Source organism: Chiloscyllium plagiosum, chromosome 17 (genome assembly GCF_004010195.1).
Source record: "Chiloscyllium plagiosum isolate BGI_BamShark_2017 chromosome 17, ASM401019v2, whole genome shotgun sequence".
Lineage (NCBI taxonomy): Eukaryota > Metazoa > Chordata > Chondrichthyes > Orectolobiformes > Hemiscylliidae > Chiloscyllium > Chiloscyllium plagiosum.
Window position 1 is genome coordinate 35,616,880 of NC_057726.1, and position 22,213 is coordinate 35,639,092.

Genomic DNA, 22,213 nt, shown 5'->3' on the forward strand with positions numbered 1-22,213 from the left:
TCGAACTCAGCACCGCCTTCCTAACCTGCAATCTTCTTCCCGACCTCTCCGCCCCCACCCCTGTCTGACCTATCACCCTCACCTTGACCTCTTTCCACCTATCACATTTCCGAAGCCCCTCCCCCAAGTCCCTCCTCCCTATCTTTTATCTTAGCCTGCTGGACCAACTTTCCTCATTCCTGAAGAAGGGCTAATGCCCGAAACGTCGATTCTCCTGTTCCCTAGATGCTGCCTGACCTGCTGCGCTTTTCCAGCAACACATTTCCACGTTAATTAAGGACTCCAGGCTAATATTCTGAAGACATGGTTTGAATGCCACTATGGCAGATGGGGAAGTTTGAATTCAATAAACACACTAAAATAAAAGGCTGATCTAACGGTGACCATGTAACTACTGTCAATTGTCATAAATCCCATCAATGGTGTCCTTTACAGATGAAAAAGTGCTGTCTTTGCCTGATCTCGCCTACATGTGTCTCCAGACCCACAGCATGTGGTTGACTCTTAACTGCCTAACAAGCCATTCAGTTGTATCAACTGTTAAAAGTCTCAAAAAAAGGTAAAACTGGACAACCACATGGCATCAGCTAAGGCACCAAAAATGATGATGGTAAACAGTTGACCTTACAAAGTCCAGCTCCTTTATCGAGTCCAAAAACAGGGAGAACTATCTCACAGACTTGTCAAGCAACACCCTGACATAGTCATTCACATGGAATACTATTGGATAAGACAATCTCCCACACACCACCATCACTAACTTCAGTATGTCCTGTCCATTGACTGATTGATATTAGGACAGTTAGGAAGGTGCTGTCTGTCTGTCAGGTTTACACCCGAACAGGCAAGATGAGAAGGTAAAAATGCAATGCAAATAAATAATGTCTATAGAAAATCTCAACCATCCAATGTTTCAGAAATACAATTTTGCGGTATGCCTTACCCTTCCTCATCTTTCCAATTCTCCATCAAACCCCATTCCTGCTATGCTAATAATACTGGCTCATAGCCAAGATCACGTAGACGGCTGTACTCCTTCCACCTGCCTGAAGCATACCAGACTACACATCTTTGTCTGAACTCAACCACTCTTCTCCCCACCCCCTCTACTCCTAACAATTCTCAGGGTTACATCGTCTCCCCCTGACCGTAGCTCCGGGTTACAACTCCCCATCCCCCAAGCATGGGGCCACACTCTCTCACACTCCCCATTCCCAGCTTGAGACTCTACCACCCTGATATCCCCCAGGCTTTGGTAGAACCTTTCCCCCACCACTGTGGCTGCAATGCTTTCACCCAGACTTGAGGCACACCCATCTCCTTTCTGCACCCTAAACATTGGGGTTTATCATTGTCCCTTGTTCACAGACCCTTCACCTCCCCTCTTTTCCCCACTGCCAGACCAGACCTCTCACATCTCTATGCTCCCCTCCTTGAGGCCAAATGCTCATCTCCATTTCCTTCTGCCAGGCTGGGGCTTATCCCTCTTCCCCAACCCAGAATTTCCACCCCCTCCACATCTGAAAGCTCAGGGCTTTTACCCCCCATCCCACCTCCAACAACCCCCCTCCCCAAACAGTGATCACTCTCCTTCATTCCCGTGTGATCTCCAACCCAACCTAGTGTGACCTCTCAATCCTGTTTGTCACCCCTGCTTAGTTTCCCAAACCCACTCACCCCACTACCTGAATTCTACCCCCCCCCCCCCCCCCCCCCCCCCCCCCACTCTGTCCTGGCCACATTCACAGAGTGGGACTCAAGCCAATCAAAACCCCAACTGGGCAGGAAGAGCGAGGACAGTAAGAGGTGCACTGGAGTCAGGAGGAGTTGTGAGGGAGCAATTTATTCACAACATTCACTACTGTTGAGAATACAAGACGTTAATTAACAACTATGGTCTCAGCTTGAAATCATTATGCCTCAAGGACACTCTTAAGGCCTTTACAATGCATATCCTACCCATCTTCCTTTTTTATCCCTTTTTTAACTTTGTACCTGTGTGTCCGCATGCTTAATGCTATGTCTACATTTTTTGGTGAGTGGGGATTAACAGATAATAAAATTGCTCTTTCTTTCATTCAAGAAGACCTTATAAATGGCTTCTTACTCTACAGTGGATATTAGATAAAGGCATTTTTTTAGAGAGGGCATAATGTCATGTTAAAAGTAGTATATATTTTTGATGTGGGACAAACACGGAGGTTGAAAAAAAGGGGAGACAATTTATTCTTCCTCACTAGGCAAAAACACGGTAGAGTTACCCGGTCAAATGCTGGCTGGCAAATGTTGTTGAAATCTTGCAGTTTCTTCTAGTTTCCATGACTAAAAATCGATCTTAGTTCAGTGATTGGGAAAACACTTTTGAACAGCTTTTACCCTTACAAACAGTCTAGTGCAAACTTAATTACATCAATGAAATAACTTCTGACAATATGTCTCAAAAGAAAGCCACAAACAGGTTTAAAATAACAACTTATATTTATACAATGCCTTTAACATAATTAAATGACATAAAATGACCCCTTGAAAGTGCATTATAAAAACAAATTATGTCATTGAGTTACCTTAATTCAGATGACCATTAGCTTATTCTAACAGGTATGTTTTCAGGAACACCTGAAATGGAGAAAACAAATTTATTTGAGTGTCACTGGTTAAGCCAGGATTTATTGCCTATCTCTTAGTGATTTTTAAATGATAAACCAACTTTCTGAAATCACTGGGGTCCATCTGCTGTAGGTGGCAGGGAGCATCTTGAGCATGTAGGACTGCACCGTTCCAAGCAAGTGGATAGTACAAAATTACGCTTGTGCCTTGTAGATGGTGGTCAGACTTTGGGAGTCAGAATTTGAGCTACTCACCACAGAATTCCCAGCCTCTGACTTGCTCTTATAACCATGGTATTTATAAGGCAGGTCCAGTTCTGTTTTTGGTCAATGGGTGACCAATATAATGCTGCCACCCGGGAATTCAGTGGTGGAAATACTATGGAATATTAAGTGGAAATGGTGAGATTCTCTCTTGTTGGAGTTGCTTATTGCCTGGCACTTGAGTGGTATGAATGCTACATGTCAATTTGCAGTCCATATCTGAATGTGCTGCATATCTTGTTGCATTTGAACATGTGTTGTTCCAAGATCCGAGGAGGCATGAGAAGCAATGAACATTATACAATCATCAGCAAACATCCCCCACTCGGACTTTACAATAGTCGGAAGGTCACTGATAAACAGATGAACGACTTTGTCTAGGGCACTACCCTGAGGGATTCCTTTAGCAATATCTTGCACTCGATATGTGTTAAAGTGTTGGGAGGGATAACTATACAAATGAAAGTAATTACTACCAATACACCAGAGCATTTAAAATGCTCAAAAGGATAGAATTGGATAAGTGTAGATATTTCAGAGGATTGTGTGGCTGAAGGAGACTAGAGATGGAGATGGGTGAGGCCAATGGTAGGAATTGAAAACAAGGGTGAGAATTTTAAAACCAAGATGTTGCTCAACAGGCGGCTAATGTAACAGCATATGAAAATGCAAATCATTTTTCTTTTCGCGTAAAGTGAACACATGTAAAAAATGCTCTTACTCTCTCTTAGACTGGCATACAAAAAAAAGGATCTAGAAGACAAATCTATCAGTTTGATATGATGCTTTTAAGAAAGGCAGGGTGATATGTAGCAAATTACAAGCACATTTAAATTATAAAAATGCATTACCAAATCAACAAATGGTTGCATTTTTGAAAATCTCGATGAAACACCACCCAAAGCAATATCGGATGAAGATTAAATTAATGATCATGAAATACATTTTTTTATTTGGGGCATTGATGGAAATCACTTTTAAATAATGCAGTGCTTGTATTCGGTATCTTCAGGTATTTCCCTAACTGGCTTTCTTGTCTACTTTGTAACATTACACAGGCAATGTAAAACCTAAAGCACTATCAAACTAGAAATATTTTATGAATTGTGCATAGATGCATATGTACATACTGGCCCACAAAAGAAGACAAAGTGGCTACTCCTTTTATGGGAAACCAGAATTTAATCCAGTAAGCCTGTGAGGATCAATATTCTGGTGAAATGAGACCATGTACAAGTTATTTTGATGTTGACGGTTAGCTAATTTTGGAATAGAGACATTTTTTCTAGAGACAGACATTCAGTGGTGATAATGTCAATCACCATCATAGGATGGCTACATCAAGGAATGAGGATTTATTGATGGAAATAGATCTGTACATGATTTTGAGAGAATTCTGCACTGACCAATCTATTCTAACTGTAATTTTAGACTGTAAAGTGACATTAATCAGAACCATTTTTTTAAAAGTGCCATCAGAAGAGCACTAAACTTCCAATGATAACAATCATTGGTAGCACATGAACTGCGATGTGTACAGAGAAGGAGCATGTCCACAGCTGCTGGACATTGCCCATTGGCCTTCAAATACTCACACACTTAGATATGTTCTTAATCATGGCTCTCAGCAACATTTAAACCATTTCACATACTGTTTTGAAATGTAGTGAGATTGTTTCTATTTCAGAAAACATGACAGTAATTTGCACATGGGATGCTTTTGCAATCAGCATTGAGATGAGTAACCAGTTGATTTTTTTTTTAAATGGCACACATTTCTGTGCACCTTTCTGTGGCTTTAATAGTTTTTAATAGACATTATAATTTTCCACCATGTGATTTTAGCCTTACAGAAATTCGTAGCTACTTGAATGCAGCATAGCTGATGTCCACTTTAGCTTGCTTTGTTGGTAACAAACTGTAGTTTCTTTTTATTATTTTCTGGAACTACTAAATAATCCAGGATACTGTCCTCCTGACAGATATTGCAGGGAGAAAGACATATGAATAATTCCTTTGTCTATATATTATATATACATGCATGACTGAGATTAAAGCATCTTAAAACATGATTTTTATAAGTGAGGATCTAAATTATTTTTAGTTAGAGTTTGCTATAGATTGGTCTGGGAAATATTGCAGAGTATTTGGATGTAGATTCAAACAAAATGTTATTATTTAAACATTGTGAACATTAACGATAGACGATAAACTATAGTCATGACTTCATCTCTGCCAAGAGATGAAGTTAGTCATGTGATCTTAGATCACTTCCTTGTGATAACCTTATTTACTTATTTACATTACGCTTTTACACTACATTTCTCTCCAATTCTGAGGAAGGGTCACTTGATCTGACGTGTTAACTCTGATTTCTCTCCACGGACGCTGTCAGATTTACTGAGCTTTCCAGTAAGTTTTTTTCTGAGTTACAGCATTCGCAGTTCTTTCAGTTTTTTTTATCTCCCAAGTGTCTGTCTCTAGCCATTATGCAACACCTCAGTATTTACATCTCCTTAAACTATAACTCTGACATCCATCAACACCCCACTCCTGCTCTTCATCCACCCACTCCAAGGTCTCTGACTTCATCTCTGATTTACAGAGATAACCGCCAGAGTATTATCACCAATCTATACTGCCATGTTCTCAGTTCTTCAAAGAAGATTGAGAATTGGGGCTCCCCATTCATTTTCTCAAATTCTGTTAGGCAGAATGAGAATCAACAGCTCGTAACAGTTCACCATTCAGAGCATCCTTCTAGTCCCCTGAAGAACTGGTTAAATCTGTATTAGGTTACGTTTTTGTACAAATTACACAAATCATGTTTCTTTGCACTATCCTATTTTCTGACTCTGTAAGATATGATTGCAGGTACAATGTTTTTCGAGAAATGACTTTAATGATTTTAATTGCAAATCCACCCTGATCCTCCATCCTGGTGGTTCAAGTCATTTGAGTACTCTGGTGGTGATTATTGTAACTCCACACCTACTACGATCATATACTAAGGTTGGAGAGAGAATGGTTAAAATTGCTGGAGTCTTTTGATAAAGGATCAAACCTTACCTTTTTTTACTTAACCATACCAACTCTAACTGTATACCAAACAATATTTCATTTGTGCCACAGGTTTGCTGGAGAGATTGATCTCCTAGGAATTGTACATTGCTTCCCAGTGGTGGAGTAAATGATCTTATTCGAAGTTTCACATTAACCCGTTATGCTACACAGAGTGGCAAGAATGTGGAGCTCACTATCACATGCTGTGGTTAAAGTGAACAGTTTTGATTATTTAAGGGCATGTTCATGAAGGACAAAGGACAAGTAGGACATGCAAATAGGGCAATATAAACTAAGATGGGAAGAGGTTCATATGGAACATAGGCAGCAGCATAGATTTCTTCGGCTTTTTACTGCTCTATAAAGTCTAAAGAATTCTGTCATTCAAATGCACTGTTCTCTGATTGCACCCCGTCAACAGCCATGTAAGTGAAATGGTTGAGAGCATCAGTGCTACCTGGGGAGATTCTTACAGCTTCAAACAATGCTACCTGAATATCAGCAATGCAGTTTAATGACTTACTCCAAAATGAATGCTTGAAATTTCCCCTTTCTTGCTTCAACTAGCCAGCTTCTCTTGGTTTTTCGGTTTTGCCATGTTCCTGGCCATTATGCATTACTTCTTACCTTGAGACAGTCAAAGACCACAGACTAAACCTGTCCAGTGGCATAGATAGGGTGGATAGTTTCTGTCTTTTTTTACCTAGGTGGAAACGTCAAATACAATAAACATTTTTATTATCCGGCACCCATGGGACCAGGAGTGTGCCAATTGACCAAATATTCCCAATATTCAAGAGATCCATTTAATCCACGTAAAAACACATACTAAATAATAGAAACATAATGCAGGACTATACACAGCACTGTTAAACTCTATTTGTAGCATAAATCATTTAAACAAAAATGCAATATTGCCTTAAATAAAACTTATCAGCAAATAGACTTGTCACTTGTACCTCCAACTGACTACTCAGACATTGCAAAAGATTGTGGTATTTAAGAAGAAATTGACTCAAAATTTAATTAACTGTTAATATTTCATGTGGCCATTCAATTCAACCACAAGTATACTTACATTGAGGTAAATAATTTTTAAAAAAATTATAATAATTGGACAGAACATTGCAGTAAACTTTGCAGTATTTGAGGTATATAAGTTTTGCTGGTTAATCAGGAGTACCGGTTGGTAAGCTGCCAGTTAAAGCAAGGTTTGCTATCCTAGGGGGTGTAGGTTTAACGTGAGAAGGAGAAAGTTTAAAGGAGATGTGCAAGGCAAGCCTTTTACGTGGACGGTGGTAGGAGACTGGAATGTGCTGTTAGCAGAAGTCATAGAGACATAGATTCAAACAGTATGGAAGCAGACCTTTCAGTCCAACTCATTCCTGCCAACTAGACATCCCAATCTGACCTAGTCCCAGTTGCCAGCATTTGGTCTATATCCCTTTAAACACTTCATATTCATATAACTATCCACATGCCTTTCAAATGTTGTAATTGTACCTGCTTCTACTGCTTCCTTTGCCAGCTTCTTCCATACATGTATCACCTCTGTGTGAAAAAGATATCCCTGAGGTCCTTTTTAAATATTTTCCCTCTCACCTTAAACCCATGCCCTCTAGTTTTGAACTCACCTAACTTGGGAAAAAGATTTTGGCTATTCACGCTATCAATGCCCACCATGATTTTATAAACCTCCATCAGGTCAGTCCTCAACTTTCGGCGCTCCAGAGAGAAAAGACCCAGCCTATTCAGCCTCTCCCTATAGCTCAAGCTCTCCAGTTCTGGCAACGTTCTTGTAAATCTTTTCTGTATACTCTCAAGTTTAACAACATCTCTCTTATAGAAGGACAACCATAATTGTATGCAGTATTTCAAAAGTGGCCTCACCCATGTTCTGTACAACCATAACATGACAGCCCAACTCCTATACTCAATGGTCTGACCAATGAAGGCAAGTGCCTTTTTCACCACCTTGTCTACCTGTAACTCCACTTTCAAGGAACTGTATACCTGCAAACTTAGGTCTCTTTGTTCAGCAACACTTCCTAATGGCCCTTCCATTAACTATATAAGTCCCTGCCTCACCAAAATGCATCATCACACATTTATCTAAGTTAAACTCAATCTTCCACTCCTCAGCCCACTGGCCCATCTGATCAAAGTCCCGTTGCACTGAAAAAATCTTCTTAAATGTCCACTACACCACCTTTTTTGGTGTCATCTGCAAACATATTAATCGTGCCTCCTATATTCACATCTAAATCATCCATACAAATGAGAAAAAGCAGTGGACCCAGCACCAATTCCTGTGGCATCCTGCTGACCACAGGCATCCAGTCCAAAAAGCAACCCTCTACCACAACCCTCTGTGTCCTAATGTCCTGATGAAAGGTTCAGACCTGAGTCCCATGATCCTCTCATGCTGCTTGACCTGCTATGCTTTTTCCAGCTCCACACTCTATTGACTTTCCTAGTTTCAAGCCAATTTTGTATCACATTAGCTAACTCCCTTTGGATCCTATATGATCTAACCTTGCTCTGCAGTCTGCTATGCAGAACCTTGTTGAATGCTTTGACCAAGTCCATTTAGGCAACATCCACCATTCTGCTTTCATTCATCTCCTTTGTCATCTCTTCAAAAAACTCAATCAAGTTAGTGAGACACGATTTCCCAGGCAAAAAGCCTGGGATGATGACTATCCCTGATAGTCATTTCCAAATACATGTGAATCCTGTCCCTCAGAATCCCCTCCAACAACTTACCCATCACTGATGCAAGGCTCATCAGTCTATACATCCATTGCTTTTCCTTACAGTCTTTCTTAACTAATGGTGCCACATTAGCCAACCTCCAGTCTTCTGGCACGTCGCCCATGGCTGTCGATGCCACCAATATCTCAGCAAATACAACAGCAACATTTAAGAAGCATTCAGACAGACACATGAACAGGTAGGAATAGATGGATATGGACCATGTGCAGGCAGATGAGATTAGTTTAGAATGGCATCACGGACAGCACAGACATGGTGGGCTGTTCCTGACCTGCATTGTTCTACATTCTATTGAAACTGGGATGACATCCAAAGTAGTATTTCAGAAGCTGAAACATTTGCATAAAGCAAAATTATATAATTTGAGATTCAAATTATGATATCAGAACTGAAAAATGGAACACTGGCCATAAGTTTTCTTGTTTTAGTGTTAAGAATACACATTGGAGGAAAAGACAGGGACAGTTAGATAAAATGCCAAGCAAATATTGATAAAAATATGAGGTTCTCACTTGTAGATTCTAAACTGCATTTCTAAATAGGACACAAAGGGAATAATTTTACTTCCCTCTTTAGGTAGTTCCAAAGGATTCTATTGCATCATTCAAAGTGCTGGGAATTCTTCTGATCTTTGGGCCAACATTCTTACTCAGCCAATGCCAGCAAACACAGCTTATTTGATCATTTATTTCATATGCTGCTTGTGGGACTTTACTCTGTGTAAATTTGTCTACCATATTTCCAAACATAACAATGGTAGCTATGCTCTCCAAGTAATTCTTTGGAAATTAAGGGTTGTAAGACGTCTTAAGGGCATGATAAGGTGAAACATAAAAGCAAGTTCTTTCTGTTCACTGTTGAAAAGATCTTGTAACTCCAAACTGACAACAGTTTCCTGTTTATACAAGTGCATTTTAATGAGCTTACTCATGTAAATTCTGAGAATTATTTAGATCTGAAGTATGCATTTATATTCCTCACTAAATTATAATGTCTCACACCTCTCTGCAGAAATGATGATATTCTCAAAGATTTAAAAAATGAAATTCACAGGACTCACTGACTCAATGTACCGTAACATAGTGATAAAAGCAAAGCACTCTGAAAGCTGGAGATCTGAAACACAAACAGAAAGTGCTGGAGAAACTCAACAGGTCTCTAGAGAGATTAATAAAATTACTTTTTTGAGTCAAATTACTTTTCTTCAGAAGTGAAGGATGGAAAATGATAGTTTTTATGCTGCACAAAAACTATAATTTTCCAGCCTTTTCTGGTCTGTTAACTCTGTTTCTCTCTCTTCACACATGCTTGGTCCACTGAGTTCCTCTGGCATTTTCCGTCTTTATTATGGTAAAACAGTGGTTGCAGAACTGGGCCAGAAATACAGGGGTCATGGCTTCAAATCTTACCATGGCAAGTTGTGGCATGGAATCCAATAGATCTGGTACTGGGAAGAAATAGCGTGACAGCTGCCAGATTGTCGAAGAAAATCTACAGATTCACTAATACCTAATCTTCATATGACTCCAGTCCCATACTATGGGATAACCCTTATGTCTTTTGAAATGTTCTCACAGGCCACTCACTCATGCAATACAGTCTTTCCTGCGTATCTGTGAGGACTCTGTTTCTGAGAACACCCACAAATCATGAAATTCATGAGCACGGACCTCATTAAAAATAGGATAAAAATAGGTTAAAATCGATTGTTGCAGCGGATTTTAATTTTTGTTCTTATTTACTTTTTGGCGCGGATAGACGAATTTGCGCTGTGTGATCTCATGGATTTACTGTAACTACTGTGAAATTCAACAAGGAGGCCAACTAGCAACTTCTCAGGGCACCTAGGGATAAATGCCATGGTCACCCGCATCTGAGAACAAAGTTTTAACTGAGCCAAATTATGGTTTTAGACTCACAATCTAATATTAATTGAGGTTTTAGGCCCATATTAAGATTTAAATGGTTCAATATGCTGTTAAATTGATGTAGTAAAGGGTATAATTTAATTCTGGGATTGTGACAGGCTCCCATTTTAACTCCTAGCGTACTGATTTCCAACATTCTTCAAAATTTAGGCAGCAATACATGGGCTAAAAGCATTTTACCAATTTTATACAGAATATAAAAATTGGTAAAATCCTTTTAGCCCATGTATACAGAGTATAAAAACAACAAGCTACAGTCAATGGTCCTGGTACAGTTCCTTTTGTTTCTGAGGTAACTTGGGCGTAAATCCTTCATCAATGTGGAAGAGGTTTTTGGGCATGCAGTGAACACACTTACAGTGGTGATGATGAGAGCGATTGTCATCAAAAGGTACAAATTATGGAACATTATTCCTTTCTATTACACCAATGTATATTAGGAATCCAAATCACTGTGCTTTCTATGTAAACTCTTTCCGTATGAAGTGTAAATATCCTGGCTCGAAATAATCCATATAGCTCTGTTCATTGGCAGATATCCACATCAAAAGCAGAGGAGGTAGGCCCACATCAGATTATCATAGGTCCTGACAGCAAATTGTCAAATTTGTTAGGAAGTCCAGAAATTCGGATATGCATGTATAACTTCACTATTGAAACAGCAGTAGGGATTGAAATGGAAAACGGGTCCAAGCAATGGAAGCTAAAGAAGGAGAGAAGTGAGCTTCTAAGATTTCAGAACCTGATGTGGAAATGCTGTTCAGAAAGTAGGATTTATGAATCCTACTAGATGGATAATGTATTCATGTTTGGATAACCTTTGGTGCTACCTGATTAACCTGATTCATATTATAAATTGTGTTATTTTCACTTTTTAGACAATGTATCAGGTTAAATGGGATCCCTATTGAGAAGTATATTGTGCAGCCTTAGATCACGGCTCAGTATGTTTATTGTGACAGATTACTTTTCAAGGCTAATGCAGTTATCAGTGAAATTTCTGTTTGCTATAGTTCAGTTTCCTAATGGATAAAAGTCTTCCACAGTGAGATTGGGCCCTTTCAACCAAGTACTTCTGCCATGATGAATGAATGCTGGCAAACTGCTTCTTCTAACAAGTGGTGTCTATTCACAAGGGTGGGTGCAAAGGTTGAAGACATGAAATTTAAAATTTCAAGTGTTGCCAACCTCTCCTAACTGGGAGGAAAGGCACTTTTCCAACCTTCCCTGAAATTGAAAGGAATATTAGCTGGGGCATTTCTTGCTGAAAATCCCAATGTAGGTTGAGGCTGTTAGCACATTCTGGCCCTGCAAGAGTTGCAAAGTTGAAATTACTCCCTCCCCCAACCAAGGAATCTTAGGGCCTCAAAACTTTACCTCTGGTGCATAAAAGGAAAAATTTTCCTTTGCTGAATCAAAAAGTGAAGTTAAAATAATGGCGACTCTTTTTTAAAAATGGTGAAAGCATGCTAGGCAAATTAAACAACTGAGGCAATAAAACAGCATTTTCATACAGTAATCCGCTGAGTGCAAACGTTTTGTTTTCGCTGACTCTTTCACAGAAATGTAAAAACAGTTTAATATGATACTTTCACTGAAGTTCAGCAAGCAGTGGTTCATCAATCAGAATGACACAATAATTACATCACATGATTAAGGGGGTGTTTGAATCTCTGGAGACCCAATTGTGAAGCCACTAGAGAGCACAAAGGTAGACAAAAGGTCACCCAAACTAATTTTTTTACAATAATCAAGGCACAGTTGTAAATCAAGCAAATTTCTTCAAATAATGTATAAACAAAGTTTATTGTGTAGCAAACATAACAGCCCCAAATATTTAGAAGAAACACAAAAGAAACCATCTCAGAAAGGGTGCATCTAGAGTTTGCTCCACTTTCATATGAACAAAATCAATTCTGATAAATCATTGTCACCACTGTACTTATTTTGTTCACATATTAAGGCATTAAAGTGAGAGACTAATTTGTTTCATTCTCATATAGTAAGGCAACATCTGAAATCCTTTTGGAAAATCTGTGAATCTATGACTGTCAGTTGTTTATATATTCAGGAGATGCAGGCATTACTAGCTAGATCAGCATCTACTGCCCATCTCTTGTTGCCCTTGTGAAGTGGTGGTGAATGGCCTTCTTGAATCGCTGCAAACCATTTGGTGCGGATAAACTGACAATGTTGTGAGAGAGGGAGCTCCAGGACTTTGAGCCAGAATATGTAAAATATAGTGCTGGTGGTGGAGGGAGTGCATGTTCATGAAAGAGGTACAAATCAAATAAGCTGCTTGTTTCTCCACAGTGTCAAGCTTCTTGAGGGTTGATGGAGCCACATCCATCCAGGCAAGTGTGGAACATCCCATCGCAATCCAGACTCATGCTTTGCAGATAGCAGAGAGGCTTTGAGGAATAAGGAGGTAGGTTACTTGCTGCAGGATTTCTAGACCCTGACCTACTTATTTACAGAGCTAGTCCCATTCAGTGTCTGGTTAACGATAACACAGGATGTTGACAATAGCAGTTTAAGTGATGGTAATGTCGCTGATCATCAAGGGATGATGGTTAGAATCTCTCTTGTTGAGGATTGTCATGGCCTGACACTTGTGTGGTGCAAATGTTACTTGTCATATATCAGCTGAAGATTGAATGTTGTCCAGCTCTTGCTACATTTGGTCATGGACTGCTTCAATATCTAAGGTGTTGCTTATTGTGCAATCATCAGCAAATATTACCACTTCTGATTTTATGGTGATGGGAAGGTGTTTGCTGAAGCAGCTGAAACCCTAGCAAAACCGGAATCAATGAGAATCGGGGGGGTGGGGGCAAACTCTCTGCTGCTTGGACTCATATCTGGCACATATGATGATGGTTGTGGTTGTTGGAGGTTAGTCATCTCAGCTCCAGGACATTTCTGCAGGGGTTTATTAGGGTAATTCCCTCAGCCCAACCATCTTCAGTTGCTACAACAATGACTTCCCCTCCATCATAGGATCAGAAGTGGGGATGTTCGCCGATAATTGCACAATGTCATTTTGATTTGATTTGAACGTTCATCACCACTCATAACTCCTCAGTTACTAAAGCAGTTAATGTTCAAATGCAACAGGATCTGATCAGTATTTGGCTTGGCAAGTGGCAAGTAACATCTGCACCACACAAATGCCAGGCAAAGACCATCTCCAATAAGAGACAATCTAACCACCTCCCCTTGACATGCAATGGTGTTATCATCACTGAATCACCCATGATCAACATCTTGGGGGTTACTATTGATGAAAAAACTCAACTGGATTGGCCACATAAACACAGTGGCTACAAGATCAGGTGAGAAGCTACAAATACTACAATGAGTAACTTGCCATTTGATTCCCCTAAGCCTGTGCACCATCAACAAGGTACAAACATGAGCGTGATGGAATACACCCCACATGCCTTCATGGGTGCAGTTCCAACAACAGTCAAGAAGTTTGATACAATCCAGGACAAAGCAATCTGCTTGAGTCGCACCACATCCACAAGAATCCACTCCCTCCACCATCGACACTCAGTAGAAGCAATATGTACTACCTACAAACTGCACTGCAGAAATCCACCAAAGATCTTTAGACAGCAGTTTCCAAAACCATGATCACTTCCATCTAGAAGGACAAGGGTAGCAGATATATGGGAACACCATCAACTGCAAGTTCCTCTCCAAGCCAGTCACCATCCTGATGGAAATACATTGTTGTTCTTTCAATGTCACTGGATCAAAATCCTGGAATTCCCTCCTTAAGTTCATTGTGCATCAACCTATAGTATGTGGACAGCAGCAGTTCATGAAGGCAGCTCACCAACACCTTCTCAAGGGCAACTAGGGACAGGAAATAAATGCTGGCCAGCCAGCAATGTCCACGTCCCAAGAGGGAATATAAATAAAAGTAGACACAAACTTTTTCTGTTTTTTTTTACCATTCTACTCAAAGGGATAGGACAAGTCTATTCAAAGGGAATTTTAAGATTTATTAGACATAGTCTGGGGTGAGTACTTAACACACAGATGTTCACTGGAACTAAACAACAGTAACACACAGCCTTTTTGTGCAAATACATGACTTCTGCGGAAATAAAAAGAAAAATTAACCATACTTTGCTTATTACCTCCAAGTGCTTATAAGAATGGGATCAAAATATACTTTTGCATATCTATATATCTCAATCTCAAGTCCGTTGTACATAAATCCTTTAATTATTGTGCTCAATGCTTCATTATTTTTATCAATAGTATCATTCACACAGGTCTAGCTGAAATATTTGCATTGGAAATGACACTGAGTTACAGTGTGTTTTGTTGCTATGTTTCCAAACAGTGCACTGTTAGATTGGATTTCATTTACAGGAAGTGGTGTTAGGATAAAAAATTATGGTGCTCTGGCATTGAACATTTGTGCTGTAGTACTCCTGAGTGCCAGAATGCAGTTTCATACTCCTTAATCCCTAGACAGAATGGGGATACCAGATCTTAAATCATTTGGTCAAGTGGAGATGTAGAACACAGAATACAGTTAAAAGTCACCCCAAAGTGGCCAGCCAAGCCACCTTTCCAACAAATTAACAATAGCATTTTCAATGGTTTGAGGAAAAATCACCACCCACAGTACACAAAACAGGGTGATTATGGAATACTTATTATGGGGTGGTTCTCACAATATCTAAGCTTCTACTGGCAGCTGAAGATAGTTGGCCTTTCCATTTCTTATTCAGCTGCTCACATCCCCACCACAGCTTCTCTGCTGTCAAGGCTTACCCCAGTCAGAATCAATCCCTTGGCTTCACTCAGTTCCTCCAAACGTATCATTTCTCTAGGTACAGAATTTGCTGTTTTGATAACAGTGTGACTGATGTATTGATATTTATGATCACTGATTTCTATGTGAATCTGGCAGTGAAGTTTCAACTTGGCCAACAGAATCTCCTGCTCAGAACTGTAGCTCCATTTCTGTTGTTCATTTGGAATCATAAAAATATGGAATGATGCATCATGGGAAAATGCAATTTGGCCCATTGTGCCTTTGTTAGGCCTTTGAAAGAACCATTTAAGTTGTTACACTTCCTTGTTTTTTCTCCACAGCCCTGAAACTTTTCATCAAACTTGATTTTGGATCTTCTTACTAAAGCTACTTCCATATTCTTTCAGATCACACATTTCCCTGCTCATTTTACCTGGGTTTCTTTTAACAACTGTTCTAAATTTGCATCTGTTAGCTACATATTTTATTGTTTACTCTATCAAAACATTTTTGAATTTAAACACCTTTACAAAATCATTCTATTACTTTCTTTGTTCTCAGGAGAGAGATTTCTGCAATATCTCTCTGTAACCAAAGACCGATAGGGAGAAGCTGGATAGACTGGGGCTGTTTTCCCTGGAAGTGTTGGAGGCCGAGGGGTGACCTTATTGAAGTTTATAAAATCATGAGGAGCATGGTTTGGTTTAAATAGATAAGATCTTTTCCCTGGGTTGGGTGAGGGCATTTGTTTAAGGTGAGAGGGGAAAGATTTAAAAGGGATTTAAGGGGCAACGTTTTCATGCAAAGGGTTGTGTTTGTATGGAATGAGCTGCCAGAGGAAGTGGTGAAGGCAGGTACAATTACAACGTTTAAAAGGCATCTGGATAGGTATGTGAATAGGAAGGGTTCAGAGGGATATGGGCCAAATGCTGGCAAATGGGACTAGATTAATTTATAATATCTGGTTGGTGTGGACAAGTTGGACCGAAGGGTCTATTTCCGTACATCTCTATGACTCTATGCCCTCATTGTGCCCTCCTAGCCATGATAATCTTTTGAAAATGTGATGTCGAGAGCTAGACATAATACTGCAGTTGAAGTTTAAATCAGAATTTTATAAAAGTTTATCATAAAATTTCCTTGCTTTCATACTCTATGGGGTGAATCATAATATATTTTGTCAAAGTGTCATTTTCATTGAATTTCATGCAGGGTTTCTCTACACAAGGTCTAGTAGATTTTCTTGCACTATCATTCCAAACTAGCTTTGTTCCTACCTAGCATCTCCTTATGGTGCCTTCATGCCTGATGCTAGCCTTACTATCCCACTCATCATTGCTGGAAATTTTCAATACTGCTGGGATATCCTGGGATCACTGGCACCATCTTGGAATTCCTATCCTGTACCCAGTCAGGTGTTGGCAATCCAGATTTGCCTTTCACCAATGTGCCCCAGGTAGCTGCATCAATCATGCTGAAGGTCATATTCCTCCAGCTCAATATCCTGATCCTCTTCCTCAGAAGACTGCTCCTGCTCTCCCAGTTCATTACCGTCATCACAGCCCCACTTTATCTGCTTCTGCTCTCCCAGTTCATCAGCATCTATCACAGCTCCTCTTTATCTGCTCCAGTTGTGCAGACCACAGCAGGATTAGGTGGCATACTCCATCTGGAGTGTACTGCGTGGGTGCAGCAGATGGGTCCAAGCAGTGATTCTTCATCTTCAGGAGGCTTATCATCTGCTCCACCATGGCCCTCATTGAAAAATATGCAGTATTCTATCAACTCAGTCAGCAGGTTACATAATGGAGTCATTGTCCATGGTTGTAATGAGTAGCCCTTGTGACTCAGTAACTGAACTTGAAAAACATCTGGTGCAGTTAAAAATGACAGGAACATAAGCATTCCCAGCAGCTCCTTAGGTTCTGGATGCAAACGTATCTGAAGTGGAGCTGATGATCACAGATCACTTGCATATTTTTGGAATGGAACCATCTTCTATGAATGAACTCAGCTGTGTTCTGATATTGCCCTTTCAGTGCAGCATGTGTATAGTCCATTACATCCTACTCCTGGTGAAAGCCAGCTGTGTTGGCAAATCTTACAGCCGACTGCAGCACTGCACAAATGGCATCCTTCACAAGTAGCATGTGTAACATCATTAATACATTTATGGGCTCGGAAGGAGCTTGTTGCACCGAAGTCCGACACAGCTGTTTGATGATAGGATGGTCACCGACTCTTTCATGCTGGAGGTCCCTCTCCAGCAGTTGTATCAGTGCTGTGACAGTATCCTGGGTCATTCTCAACTTACACTGACACTGCACCTTCTCTGGAGAAAATGGCATTGAGGATGAAAGACTCCAGTCCTCCTGAACCTCCTTCAATTGTGTCCTCTTTATAGATTCATAGAATTATAAAATCCCTACAGAGCAGATTGAGACCATTTGGCCCATCAAATCTGCAGTGATTCTCTGAAGAGCATCCGACCCAGACTAGTTATCAGGACTGCAACTTCTCATTCACCCTGATGCCAACCACCGACATCCTCTCCCCCGCCCCTGAATTTGCATGTCCCATTCTATCTTTCACTCTCTGGACAGCTCATCTCGACTGAACTTCCACACATCCCACCCACCATCTTAAACGACAACGCCAACTCTCGACCTTACCTGCTGAGCCCAGTCACTATGATTTGGCCATGCCTACCACTGGAATGCACAAGAGCTGCATTATACTGGAGAAGCATCCTGGAAATGGATGGGAGATATTTCAGAATGATATGTTGAGACTGGAACATGTTGGATGCCAGCATCCAGAGATGTGGGGTGTAAGCAGTTACTTCCCTGAGACATGGTGGTGGCTGTTCACCATGGAGATCCAGAGGACCAAGCAGGGAGATGGATTTTCTGTCCAATTTCTCTCTGCTGGGTGGCAGAATGGTAACCTGCAAATTAAACTGGTGACATTATGTAATAATGACGATGATAATGAGTAATAATCCCCATTAATAGGTCTTGCACTGTGAATCTCATCTCACTGTCTGAGATTCAGTTGGATAATGAAATTTGTTGCTCCCAACATCAAGAAAGGCTTCACTCATCTTCTCACATGATTCTCCTAAATATCTTGCCATAGCCCCTGGTCATACAGGGGCTAAGTTGATTCCAATAGCCTTTCGAATTGTAACCACTTCAAAGACTTGTGCATATATTCCTCCTCCTGTCACCCTAAATCTCTGTTTCTGTATCCACTTTAGGATGCTATCATTTTGTCTCTATTGCCGCTCTTCATATATTTGACCAAAATTAGTCAATTCACACTGCCCTGTGATAAAATGAATTTGAATTGCTGATTTCATTGAGATCCTTCTCAAATTTGTTGAAAGTTTCCTCACTCTTCATTTTATTTCTAAGTTGCATATCATCCAGAAACTTTGCAATTATGGCTTGTATATTAAGTCATACTGGTTTGCACATTTAATCCAGATCATAGAGTGGTGGGACTTCATCTGCCCAGAAATCCCAGTAACACTTGGAAATGAATGCACTGGTCATAATGGAGCTCCATATACAAAATGAGTTGGACCACTTTAACCTCATTTGCATATTTACTGGCTTTTCCTGCAGGGTGGTCTTTTCATATGCTCTGGGGGTTTTAACTGCAGATGTCTTTGGAACTTCTGCTTTCACAGGTAGAGAGGGCTAAGAAGAGCCAGGGGAGGACATGAGAAGTTGTTGGTGGATAGGATCAAGGAAAACCCTCAGGCCTTCTGAAGGTAAATCAGGAATAAAAGAATAACTAGAGTAAGATTAGGGCCAATCAAAGAAAGTAGTGGGAAGTTGTGTGTGGAATCTGTGGACGTTAAGGGAAGCGCTTAATGAATACTTTTTGTCAGTATTCACATTGGAAAAGGGCAATGTTAGTGAGTGTACAGAGATACAGACTATAAGATTAGATAGGATTGAGGTTGACACAGAGTAGGTTTTAACAATTTTGTAAGAGCTGAAAATAGATAAGAACGTTGGGCTGGATGGGATTTATCCTCAGATTCTCTGGGAAGCCAGGAAGGAGATTGTAGAGCCTTTGGCTTTGATCTTTATGTCACCATTGTCGACAGGAATAGTGCCAGAGGACTGGAGGATAGCAAATGTCATTCCCTTGTTTAAGAAGGGAAGTTGGGAAAACCCTGGTAATTATAGGCCAGTGAGCCTTACTTTGGTTGTGGGTAAGGTATTGGAAAAGGTTGTAAGAGATAGAATTGACTCAATGGTTAACACTGCTGCCTCACAGCACCAGAGACTCAGGTTCAATTCCAGCCTTGAGTGACTGTCTGCGTGGAGTTTGCACATTCTCCCTGTGTCTGCGTGGGTTTCCTCCGGGTGCTCCAGTTTCCTCCCACGGTCCAAAGATGTGCCAGTCAGGTGAATTGGCCATTCTAAGTTGTCCATAGTGTTAGGTGCTTTAGTCAGAGGGAAATAGGTCTGGGTGGGTTACTCTTCAGAGGGTCGGTGTGGACATTTTAGGCCACACTGTAGGAAGTCTAATCTGAAATCTGGAAAAACATAATTTGATTAGGGATAGTCAACACGGTTTTGTGAAGGGTAGGTGTACCTTATTGAGTACTTTGAGAAGGTGACACAACAGGTGGATGAAAGTAAAGTGTTTGATGTGGTGTGTATGGACTTCAATAATGCGTTTGATAAGGTTCCACATGGTAGGCTATTGAACAAAATACAGAGTTTCAGGATTGAAGGTGATTTCGCAGTTTGGATCAGAAATTGGCTAGCTGAAGGAAGACAGAGGGTGGTGGTTGATGGGAAATGTTCATTCTGGAGCTCAGTTATCAGTGGGTTGCTGCAGAGATCTGTTTTGGGGTCACTGCTGTTTGTCATTTTTATAAATGATCTGGATTTGGGCATAGAAGGATGGGTTAGTAAATTTGCAGATGACACTAAGGTTGGCAGAGTTGTGGATAGTGCAGAAGAATGTTTGTGGGTTACAGAAGGACATAGGTAAGATGCAGAGCTAGCCTGAGAAATGGCAAATGGAGTTTAATGCAGAAAAGTGTGAGGTAGTTCACTTCAGAAGAAGTAACAGGAATGCAGAATACTGGGCTAATAGTAAAATCCTTGGCAATGTAGATGATGGAGAGATCTTTGTGTCCAGTTGCATAAATCCCTGAAAGTTGCCACCCAGGTTGATAGGGTTGTTAAGAAGGCATATGGTGTGTTGGTGTTTATTGGTCAGCAGATTGAGTTCCAGAGCCACAAGGTCATGCTTCAGCTGTACAAGACACTGGTAAGGCCGCACCTAGATTATTGCATGCAGTTCTGGTCATCGCATTATAGGAAGGATGTGGAAGCTGTGGAAAGGTTTTAGAGGAGATTCACTAGGATGTTGCCTGTAATGGAAGGAAGGTCTTACGAGGAAAAGCTGGGGGACCTGAGGCTGTTTTCAATGGAGAGAAGGATGTTGAAAGGTGACTTAATCAAGATATTTAAGATAATCAGAGGGTTAGATAGGGTGGACAGTGAGACCCCTTTTCCTTTTAATGGTGAAGGCTAACACGAGGGGACATAGCTTTAAATTGAGGGGTGATAGATATAGGACAGATATCAGGGGTAGTTTCTTTACTCAGAGAGTAATGGGTGCGTGGAACGGCCTGCCTGAAACAATAGTAGACTTGCCAATGGTAAGGGCACTTAAATGGCATTGGACATACATATGGATAACAATGGAATGGTATAGGATGGGCATCATATTAATTTCACAGGCTGGTGCAACACCAGGGGCTGAAAGGCCTGTACTGCGCAGTAACATTCTATGTTCTATGTGATCAGCCAACAGCAGATAAATGAGGAGGTAGTTGGACATTATGGAAGACTTGATGGTTAGAATTCACGTGGGGCTAAGGTACAGAAGTCAATTATTGGGACTGAAAGAAACATTTTTGCTCCTTCTGCCTCACAAACAGTACTACAAAGGCAGTTACTACATAATTCCAGCCTTCTGAGCCTCCTTTCATCCTCAGTGGTTAGCACTGCTGCCTCACAGCGCCAGGGTTCCAGGTTCAATTCCAGCCTTGGGCAACTGTCCGTGTGGAGTTTGCACATTCTCCGCGTGTCAGCCACGGGTTTTCTCTGGGTGCTCCGGTTTCCTTCCACATTCCAAAGATGTGCAGGTCAGGTGAATTGGCCATGCTAAATTGTCCATAGCTGTTAGGTGCATTAGTCAGAGGGAGGTGGGTTACTCTTCGAAGTGTCGGTGTGGACTTGTTGGGCCGAAGGGCCTGTTTCCACTCTGTAGGGAATCTAATCTAATCTAACCAGGTTTCTGAGCCCCAGTAAAAGTTACTTTGTATAAATAAGGTTTCAGACCTCCCCCTGAGGGCTAATTGATTTCCCTGCCCCAGTAACCTGGGCTTTCGTCACAAATTGATTTATAACTCTATTCTCTACACTACTGAAACAAATGGGACAAGGTTCTTTGGGCTTGATAAGGTTGAGAAAGTAAGCAGATGGGGCCAAGATGGGACCAGCCAATTGGGCTCATTAAGATCATTGGTAGAAATAAGTTCAGGGCGTGGAGTGTAATTTTCCAGTCATCTTCAATTTCTTGATGCCATGAGAGATAGATCAACTGTCTGAAGGGTGGCATCATAAGGAATGTTAGGGTGACAGTGCTGCAGACCAACCTCTATATCTTCCCTGCCTGTCTGGGTATGTGTGTTACCAAAGGTCATCTTCAACCACCCCTCCACCAAAAATGCACTTTCTCTAATTTTTAATACTTTG

General features: G+C 40.7%; 1 long non-coding RNA gene across 2 annotated transcripts in view; it reads right to left on the reverse strand.

Moving 5' to 3' along the window:
- Positions 1–22,213, reverse strand: part of LOC122558367 — a 79,190-nt gene that overhangs the window by 47,261 nt on the left and 9,716 nt on the right. For both annotated transcript variants that reach the window (XR_006314114.1, XR_006314113.1), the window contains exons 4-5: positions 6,457–6,636; positions 2,565–2,616 (exon numbers count right to left, since the gene is read on the reverse strand). This is a non-coding gene — a long non-coding RNA (uncharacterized LOC122558367). The remainder of the gene's footprint in view (positions 1–2,564; positions 2,617–6,456; positions 6,637–22,213) is intronic.